This window comes from Centrocercus urophasianus, unplaced genomic scaffold, assembly GCF_019232065.1.
Source record: "Centrocercus urophasianus isolate 14NV4802_14NV808 unplaced genomic scaffold, USGS_Curo_1.0 seq_25, whole genome shotgun sequence".
In the NCBI taxonomy this organism is placed as follows: domain Eukaryota; kingdom Metazoa; phylum Chordata; class Aves; order Galliformes; family Phasianidae; genus Centrocercus; species Centrocercus urophasianus.
Genome location: NW_024884811.1, coordinates 2,880,439 through 2,891,026, shown reverse-complemented (window position 1 = coordinate 2,891,026; position 10,588 = coordinate 2,880,439).

Genomic DNA, 10,588 nt, shown 5'->3' with positions numbered 1-10,588 from the left:
AGAGAAATATGAAAAAATAATTTCTTCATTTCTCTGGTATTTTTGATTTCTCTTTCCCTCTGTACATCATTATTATATTGTATTGTATTACCTTTTCATGGCAAGGTTTTGGCAGCAGAAGTCTCCAGGAGCGGCCTCTGTGAGCAGACCCCTGCATTGCCCCAGATCAGAGCCTGCTCCAGCTGCTCCAGCAAGGGATTTGCTGCTACCAGAGCCGAGCTGTGAGTGACATTGGGTGTGCTCTGGGAGAGTGTGAATAAGAAAGGGGAAATCTGGTGTGCAGCGGCAAGTGGGAGAGAGGAATAAGAAATGTGAGAGTAGCCTGCAGACCTCAAAGTGATCTATATGCTGGAGGTGTTCACAATTCACTGCCTTTTTAGTTCCATGCTGCTGCAGTCACAGGCCACTACTGCCTTTTCAAGATGCTGATGAACAGTTCCATGTGTGAAAATGGTCAGATTTGCATTGTGACAGCAGGATCCTTCCTCTCTGTCAGCCAAACTGGTAAGGAACACAAGATGTTTGGTGAGTGAGCCAGTAGAGAGGGAGACTTCAATAATGTTAGAGAGAAAAACAATGTTTATTTGTTTTTCTTCAGAACATTTTACAGTTATAGGAAAAACAGCATCTGTCTCTCTTTCCCCCTGCATTATTCTGTGCTCTCACAATCCCTGTCTCACTGCTGCTGCCCTAAGAGTCAGACAGACGAGACATGAGGTGTAGAAGATCCTCTCCTAAAAAAAAAATTACAATTTAAGGAGTGTGACAGACATTTAATTCAACAGAACATACAATTGTGATTATTATTACTTATTTAACAGAAAACAATTTTCTACCTTTGTGTCTACACTACTTTGAACACCTGTTATCTGAAAATGATGTATAAATATGTGAATTGTGATATTTTAAATACTGTGGAGAAGACTGTAAGCATTCACTTTTGTTCTCACTCAGAATTTTCTTGATCTGGTAGAGTTATTGTGCTCTTTGTACCTGTTGTTTCCATGGAAATAAATGAGGCATTAGTTTTGGAGTGATCTAACATTTCTCTAACCCCCCCTGCTACTATGCCAGTCCACCCACTGCACCACCCATCTGGTTTTTAACATTGCCAGGGATGGGGTTTCCACAGCTTCCCTGGGCAACCTCTTTTAGCGCCTCACTATCCTCATCATGAAGAATTTCTTCCTTCCATATAGTCTGTATTCATCCTCTGGCAGTTAAAACCATTACCCCTTCTATCATTACAAGCCCTTGCAAAAAAATGTCTAGCATTCTCATAAGTCGCCATTATGTACTGAAAGGCTGCTACAAGCTCTTCCCCCTCTTCTCAGGCTGAATAATTCCAGCTCCCTCAGCTTTTCTTCATAGGAAAAGTGCTTCATCTCTCTAATCATCTTTGGGATCTCCTTGCTTCAGAACCTCCACGTCTTTGTTGTGCTGTGCCAGATCTGAACGCAGTAGTCCAGAAAGGGTCTCACAATGGCCAAGTAGAAGGGGAAAATCACTGTCCTAAATCTGCTGTCCATATGTTTCTTAATGCACGCCTGGATATGACTGGATTTCCAGGCTGCATGTGCTCATTGTCAGCTCATGTCTAATTTTTCATCTACCCATACCCCAAAATCCTCAGCAAGGCTGCTCTGTGTCTACACACAGTCCTGCCTGTATTCATGTTTGGGGGTGCTCTGACCCAATTGTACTTGGTCTTGGTTCACATGGATCCATCACTTGAGCCTGTCAAGGTCCCTCTGGCTGTCATCATTTTCCTCCAGCATGGTGTCATCTAAAAGCTTGCTGTCCCTGTCTTTAACAAAGGTGTTCAGTAGTGCCTGTCCCAATGTTGACCCCTGAGGAACACCACTCTTGAGTGCCAATTTTGAGTCATTCATCCGTCAAACTCATACCACTCCAGTTCAGACACAAGGATGCCATGTTGGACAGCATCAAATGCTTTGTACAAGTCTAACTGGATGATGTTAGATGCTTTTCCTTTACTTATCAGTGCTGCAGCCCCATCATAGCACACCATCAAATGTTGCAGGCACTATGCGCTCTTAGTGAAACATGTTGACTGCCACCAGCCACCTCTTTGTTCTTCATGTGCCTTAGCATATTTTCCAGGAAGGTCTGCTCTGTGATCTCAATGGACACAGAGGTAAGGCTGACTGGCCTGTAGTTCTCTGGTGTTCCCTTTTTTCCCCTTTTTAAAAACAAGAGTTATATTTCCACTATTCCTGTAACCTAAAAAAAAATCATACTGTGATTACGCAACATAATGTGACTGTTTTCAGGAAGGTGAATTAACAATGGGAAATCTGAGCTCCTTTTCACATGCCTACGTCTAACATGTATGAATAACCTGACTTCACCTTGCACAAAAAATGTATGCTGGTATGGGGACACAAATCTTTCTGTTCCAAGCCCTCATTTTACATACCCCCCCAGGACTATTCTTTCCCTCAGTGTAAGGAGTATCAATTTACAAATATAAACTTCAGTAATTTGAAATATTGATAACTTTGAGGAAGGGGAGGTAAGTACGTTACGATTTCATATTTAGTATCACACTACAAGTAAGGCTACAAACCAATGCTTCTGACAATTATTTGGGAGCCCAAATGAACTCAGAAATCACAGAATTACAGAATGGCTTGGGTTGGAAGGGACCTCAAGGATCATCAGGCTCCAACTCTCCCTCTGACGGTGTTGCTCAGCCATTAGCTGGAATGGAGAAGGTCTGGGTAAGCCATAGGTTTGTCAAACATGTGAGTGATACCACTGCATCTATTGCAGTTGCAGCAAGAGAAGAAGACAGAGTCTTTTTCATGACAGGAACACAAAATGTGTGCTGCAAGGTGTACAACTGTTGAGATGCAGGACAGTACTTGCTGGGAGAAGTCACAGCAGTTGGACACAAGTTGGATCAAGAGTTGGCACAGTTCTTGCAACCACCTGCTTCCTCGAGAGTCTATGCAGCATAAAAGAAGAAAGCTGGGAAAATGCTTATTCCTCATGATTCTTCCCTTGTTGGTACTTTCTGTAGGGTTCCTGTCCGAGAGGACATTTTGTGGATCCAAGCAGTCCAAGAGTGCAGCTGTCTCTTTTCAAGAGTAGGGAATTACTTTGGAGACAATCCAAACCTCCTCTAAGGTGTTCCCCATGTCTCAGCAAGGAGACAACTGCTACTTCTATTTCTTCTCAGTCTGTTTTAAGGTAAGGTTGGGTGTCTCTTGCCTGGATTTTCTTTCTTTTCCTCATTTTTAAGAGAAAGGGATGGAGGAGGGGGAGACCTACTGGTTATGCATTACCTTCATAGCCAGTGGAATACTGAGCTTGCTGCTAACAGCCTGGGCTAACAGCACAGACATGTTTCAGGCTGTACTCTTACTTTCCTGTGTGGTTTCCTTTTGCTTGCAGGGAGACAGCTGTCCTTTCCATCACTGTGAAGCAGCTCTGGGGAGTGAATGAGTCTGCCGATTGTGGATGGAAGGTTGCTGTTTCAGGAGCGACTGCAAGTTCAGACACATGAGAACTGATGTGAGTGTTTGGCTAAAGATGTGCTCTCCAAGTTAGTCTACAAAACCACTTTTCATTGCTGTAGGAGGGCTGAATGCACTTCTGCAGGCTAGATACATTTGCTGTGAAAATCTTGCTGGTTTCTGTTTCTAGAGGGGACTCGGAGGAGGTAGGGGGAAGAGAATGCCTTACGTATATCTTGGCGAGAGATGATTTGCATTAGGTGACAAAGGCGTTTTCTCCCCAAATGCAAAAGACATTTTCTCCCCAAATGCAAAAAAAGATTTCTCCTGAATAATGGTAATGTTTTGGGGCTCGTTGAACTGAGAGTGCCTGTCTGCTCTACCTGAAGGATAAGAAAGCAAAATATGCTTGTGAGTGGTTACAGCTTGTGCAGATGTTGTGAATATGCTCCCAGATGTTTCGTGATAAATGATGTTTCAGCACTGTGACAGTCCTATCTCTGGCATGACTTGGAACGCTGCATCTCTTTGCAAACCTTGTGCGCCTGTTTCTGTGACCCTTTCTTTCTTTCTCTGTTAAGAAGAAGCGCAGCGAGATTCCCTGCTATTGGGAGAAACAGCCAGGATGCTGACAGAAAGCCCACTGTGCTTTTCTTCACTTAAAGGAACGTGGTGGGAACGGACTGACCTTACCACCAAGTAAAAGTGAGCTTCTGACGGCATGAAGTGTGAAAGACTTAATTATGAATATTACTTCTGAGCGGGTCAGGATGTCACAAAGCCATTCATTGGGGAGTGCAGGGAAGAGTCATGATAAGTGAAATAATAGTTTGTGTTTTGGCTGTCTGAATATTGTTGTGTTTTTTTTTTTTTTTCTGGAGAGAGGTAAGTGCATTTTGCAGGTCTGTGTTGACTACAGCAATGGCACAACATTCGAGCAGCAGAAAGGCAGATGTTAAGAAACTATGCTTGAAAATTTGAAGCTTGTGGTTGACTGTGCTGTAACCTTCCTCCAAAGAGATGCTGTTCAGTTATTTCTTGCTTTTTTTTCTGCCAGAAGCTGATGCAAGTGGCCTTACTCTGAACAGTAGCCTTGCAGAAAGTCTGGGGAGCCAGACAGAAATTGAGAAGGCACCAAAGAAAGGAACGGATAATAAACAGGAATTTAGGTTTGATGCACTGTCTTTCTAAAATTTTCTGATTGTTCTTTCCTGGGACTGTTTTCTGCAATTGACTTCCCAACTTCCTCCCATGGCCCGGCTGCATAAAAATGCAAGCATTCTGACAAGAACAAGGGAAAAGCAAAGGAATTGCATTGCAAGAAGAGTTAAGAGTGAGCACAAGCAGCTTGTTACAGTGCCTCAGAAAAGTAATGCTGTCACTGAGCATTGTTCTGTGTCAGAGTTTTCCTTGCCCTGGATTATTACTGAGTGCAGCTTTTGGGTTTCTTTGTTCCTTTTGATGCACTGTTGGTGGGCAGAGATGACTGTGTGGAAAACATTGCTGAGAATCCTGGACATGGCAGTGTAATTCCACTGGTCAAATGTATTTAATTCCCTGGAAGGGTTGTGGGAATGATAAGAGAATGTGGATTTCTCTTGAGACACAGCAAGACTGTCTCAGCAATCTCGGCCAAACCTGGGTCGGGACGCCTCTCGGGGATGACCAAATCCTCGGGGCTGTTGATCAACAGAAGCTGAGGCAAACTCCTCCCATTCAAGTCAGCCTCAGTCATCACCTCTCAAACACCTTCAGAGTTTTTGGAGAAGGCCATACGTCTTCAAAACGTACACATGCCCAAACATATGATCAAAGAAGGACTGTAATCAACAAAACTGTACAAGCACTATGTTAGATTTACTTACCTGCAATCAAAAACCTCAGTTTAGATCTAATTTTGTCATGTTAAAGACAACTTTACTATTATCTTCTATCTGCAAATACCAATTAGCATAACACTGATTTTACTTTAAAAGACTGTACTGGGACATGAAGTTACACAAGAGCAATATTTTGTATTAATACTTACACTTCATGTTCTGAATTTGACAATTTATTTTGATTTTGGGAATTCATTTTCATTAACACTTAACTTTATGGCATAAATTTAAAGGTATCACAGACTGTGGTAGAGATTGTTTCGTAGCACACTTTATGCTTGCTGAGATACCAGTAGTTATCTTCTCTAATCAGCCTCTTTGGAAAACCCACTGTGACTTTCAGATAAGATCTAGGTATAGTATAAAATGTAAAGAATTTAACTAGTATTTTACAACTGCATTCATACAGCATCTCAGAAACCTAAGAAACCTCTAGACAAATCTAAAATATAAAAGTAGAAAACTTCTACTTTTTTTTTTCTTTCAATCTTTAAAAAAGTTCTGTAGATGTTCTCACAACTTTTCTGGGGGGAAAAGAAAGCTTTTTTTTATTTTTTATTTTTTTTAAACTGGTCCACTCTGCTAGGATTATGGACGGCTGAATTCTGCCTAGCTATATTCCACCCTACAGTTCAAGGATGTTAGCCTCTTTTTGTCCTAGACAGCTGCTTACAGTCACAGTACATGGGCTTGCTCTCCCAGCTCCATCAGCAGTAGGATTCTGTGCATTCATTCCACTGTCTATCAGTTCACACTGAACACAGATATCAGAATAGCTTACTCCTCATTTATTGTAGCACTTACAGGGTGTTGCAAGAGGGGAAATAATCCCTGGAACTAGCGAGTGGAGTCTTAATTGCAGAGGAACTAGGACAACATTTCAATTGCAACATGACTGGCTGAGGTAAAATGAGGATATTCTCCTCAGATCATCCTGGGCCTTTTGAAATGATTAGATACTTGGATGCCAGTATTTCATTATTGCCTTGTGGGTTGGTTCACAGTTGCACTGTTCAAACTGTGGCAATTCTTTTTGATCTCAAGTATGGCCTAATAACTTTATACAAATACAAATTTTCTAGGTTTTTTTTTATGCTTTCTGGAATTGTCAGAGCCTTTTGGAGATACAAGTCATTAAGACTTATTTCTTCTCATTAAAAATTCCATATTTGGACTTCTTTTCTGAACAGCAATGAAAAGCCGACTTCTCTTCCATTCAAAACATTATTAAAAGGAGACAATAGTTGATTATTATAAATAAATTAAAAATTCATTTGCAATAAAATAAAAACACTGCTCGTTTGATGTCAAAAATCTGTAATGGAAAGAATACATCTAGTAGTCCTATAAAGGTGAAGCACTGTAGCTCCATGTTGCCATGTCCAGTCAGGACCAATATTGAGCACATCGCTCCCATAGGCACACATGCAGACATACACGTACACACACAGTTGGTCTCACAGATGAACACATGTGGAAGACATCACAGTGGCAAACACTAGTCACACCAATGGCCTCATCCTGTTGCCCTCTGTACAAAGCAGCTTAATAGTGAATTTGATGCTTCTAGATGTCCATCCAGCTGGACCTGTGCAAGCAGTGAGAAAAAGTAGTGGGGAACCACAACTCAGAAGATAATGTGTATTGACAGACTCACAGGCTGACATGTAGGAGCAAGAAGAAAGAACATGGGTCAGTCGGTGTTGTCTGTGGATCTGGCAGTAAGGAACACGACTTAGTGATGGACTTGGTAGGTCAGGCTGAAGGTTGGACTTGATCTAGAAGGTCTTTTCTATCTTAGAAGATTCTATGATACTCTGGCTGATCTATATGAAGATTTACTGGTGGGAAATATATCTCTATGTATAAACAAAATTCGAGATCCTCATGTAACTGGCCAATACTCTCACTAACTGTCCCTAATTCTAGACCTGGTCCTGCAGGAATGTACACAAGTACTTAATTACATACTGTTACCCTCTGTAAACAATTAAAAAAACCCTCTAAAAACAGACAGTAGATCTTTAGCTGCTCCTAGTAATAAAAAGAGTTGATTTTCTTTGGCTTACTGTGAATACTGACCACAGAACAAATATCCTTAGGAATTAGCCTGAGGATATTATCCATTTCCTCATCCTCTTGAATACTTGATTTTAGAGGTTAAAAACCTCAGTCTGATATTTGGGAATGTAAAGATGTGCGTAAGTTAAAGAGAACAAACATGAAGATCAGTTTGAGACTAGATTTAAGTTGTCACTTTCAAAACTGCATCACTAAACAAACAGACTCTACCTGCCTGTGAGATGTGCCTTCTTTTCAGAAAACTGCATAGGGTACCTAAGGACAACAAATCTACCACTGAGCTTCAGACACTTCCAGACTGTTATGCTTACTTAGCAAATGGTTTGTAAAGGTGTCACTACTAACACAACGCCAAAAGCATCTGCTCTGCATTTGGGGAAAAAGTTCTTACAAACTAGTGAGTGATTCTTATAAGCAGAAGATACAGCAGCAAAAGAGGACTTCAGACAAAGCAAACATCAGTAAACCTCGGAGATGGAAGAGAGCAGCTCTTTGAGAGCAGTGATAAAAGGAGCAAACACTTGTGGAGGAGGAAGAATAACGTGTGACATAACACGGTACTGCAAACACAACTGAAAATGAGTCTTGATCTATCTCACCAGCCTTGACTGCTAGGATGCCTGGCATGAAGTACCCTCCAAGTAGTCTAGTGTCTCGCTCCAATTTAGACGAGGGAGATGAGCTTCTTTTAATATCTGTATACCCGGTGTGAGATTAAGAAACAACGGTTCATATGTTGTTGCATCCAGTTTATTACTAAAACCTAATCAGGGAGACGGGGAAGGGAAGGAGTGCGATAGAAAAGATGTAAAAGAAGCAGGAGTTGCATAAAGCGGGGAGAGTCACCAGCAGGATTCAGCAGCGGTCCCGTTGCACAGTGTTTGAAGGTCCCAGGCAGACGCAGCAGGGGAGGGGGCGAGAAGCAGCGTGGCCGGCCTTGGGCAACAAGTAGGTAGACGAAGAAGTCGAGGAGCCAATTCTTGAAGCAGCAGCAGCGGTCAGGCAGCAGGCTCAGGAAGAGTTCGACAGTATGCAGGAATCACCTCAATCTTCAGGAATCCCTCTTCTTCATGAGGAATCTGTTGTCAGAAACCTCCGTTCTTCGTGAGGAATCTGTTGTCAGAAAACCTCCGTTCTTCGTGAGGAATCTGAATTGTCAGAAACCCATCCTCACGGTTTTCAGTTCCTCTTTTATCCTCCTTGTTCTCCTGCCTACGTGACAAGGATGGGCCTTGAGCAAGAGTCATTGAGTACCCTCTAAGATGGCCCATCATCCTGAGATAGGTCCACACAAAGGAGCACTTCACAGCTATTTAGCTGCAGTTCATCTCGCTCTCGTCGCCCCTGGCCTTGTCCATCTGCGTTCCCCCAGACAAAGGATTTCACAACCTTTGCCTAGGGCTTGCCTGGCCTTGTCCATCTGTCTCCTTAAGACAAAGGTTTTCACGGTCCTTGCTCGGGACTTGTCTGGACTTGAACAAGTCCATCGGTGTTCCCAGCAAACTTTGGGACACAGACGTTGACAGAATAATAATATCTTACATCTAGTCTACACAGTAATGCTAGGTTATAAGGCGAATGATAATAAAAGATACTGAAGAGACTGAAGTATTCAGTACCTAATATGTAATAATAAAAATTTAATAATAAAATTTTAATACATTTAGTCTTTATGAGACAGATAATTGTGATGAAATATCATGATTAATTTTAATGAAAAAAAAAAAGATATGAACAGAATAATTGAAAACCAAATAGAATAATATTTAGAGAGGCTGAAAACAATTTTTGCTGCATACATTCATGCACGCAATCTCTGACCTGCTAGCATTTATATTCCAGGATGGAAAAGGTGAGCTCCAAAAAGAACTCCAGTTTTCTAAGAAGAAAAAAAAAAGGAGGTGGAGAGATGTAAACTCTGTCCTGCTTGGCTGCTAAACAATTACTGGAATAAAATCTTATACAACTTCTTACTAAACACCGAGTGATAAAGAATTACACAGTCAGGATTTGTCAGGTACTAGAAAGCTAATTCTTCTTTGACAGGATAACTGAATAGTAGGTAAAGAGGAAATGTCTGAAGAGATTTTTTTCTTCCCCAGTTTAAAAGGATTCACAAAATTGGTTTCACCTGACAAAGTTGTAAGAAACTGTAAAAGCATGTTTTGTATGAAATCTGAATAGTGTATCCACATCTGGTAGAAGAACTCAATTCAGAGAATGTTCATTCATTATCTATAGCTGGAAGGAACTTAAAATAGGGCTCTTGAGAGAACTACCTTACCTCCAGCTGCATGTCATTCTTTTTAATGCCAAATTTCATGATGCAGTACACAGTACGATTATTGTATTTGTGGGTGATGACTCAGCGGAAGAAAATCAAAGAATTCAAAGGGAGCTGAACAAACTGGAGAAGTTGCAGTGAATATCACTTTACTGTTTTTAGGGGGAAGAAAAAATAAAGTAGAAACACTGTATTTGAAAAGAGAAATAAAAGGTATATAACACAGAGTCACAGACCCAAATAAAATGCTTAAATGTTTATTCTAAAAGGGCACATAACAGTTCTTAGAAAAGGACCTGAGTTTTATAGTACATCATAAGTTGAATGTGGATCAGCAGAGAACATTACTGACAGAGAAGCAATTCTCTTCAAAAGACCACAGGATAACTCAGGTTGATCCACGGGATGTTGCTAGTCCTAGTTTCTTCTCAACACATGTCCACCTGTGAGATCAACTCAGGTTGCACTGGGCTTCATACAATCTGCTAATGAAAATTTTCAGTCACAGAGGCTGCACAAACTCTCTGGACAACCTGAAGTTTGACCGTCTTCACCATGAAAATGTGATTTTTTTATTCTAGTAATAATCTCTTTTCTTTCAAATTTCATAAGGATATATGAACAGAAGTAGTGATGACTATGGGCATTATTTTGGTCTACTCAGGAATCTCAATTCTCCAGCTTATAGTTTTTCCAACATTTTTTCCAATGTGTTTTACTTCACTTTAAAAGTGACAAACTGTAGTGCCGAGAGAACAAAAAAGAATGAAAAAGGGAATGGAAACATCATCTCTGTGACAAGCATGACATGCAGAATCAAACTCTGTAACCCAAGTAAGATTGCAAAGCAGCTATGTTCA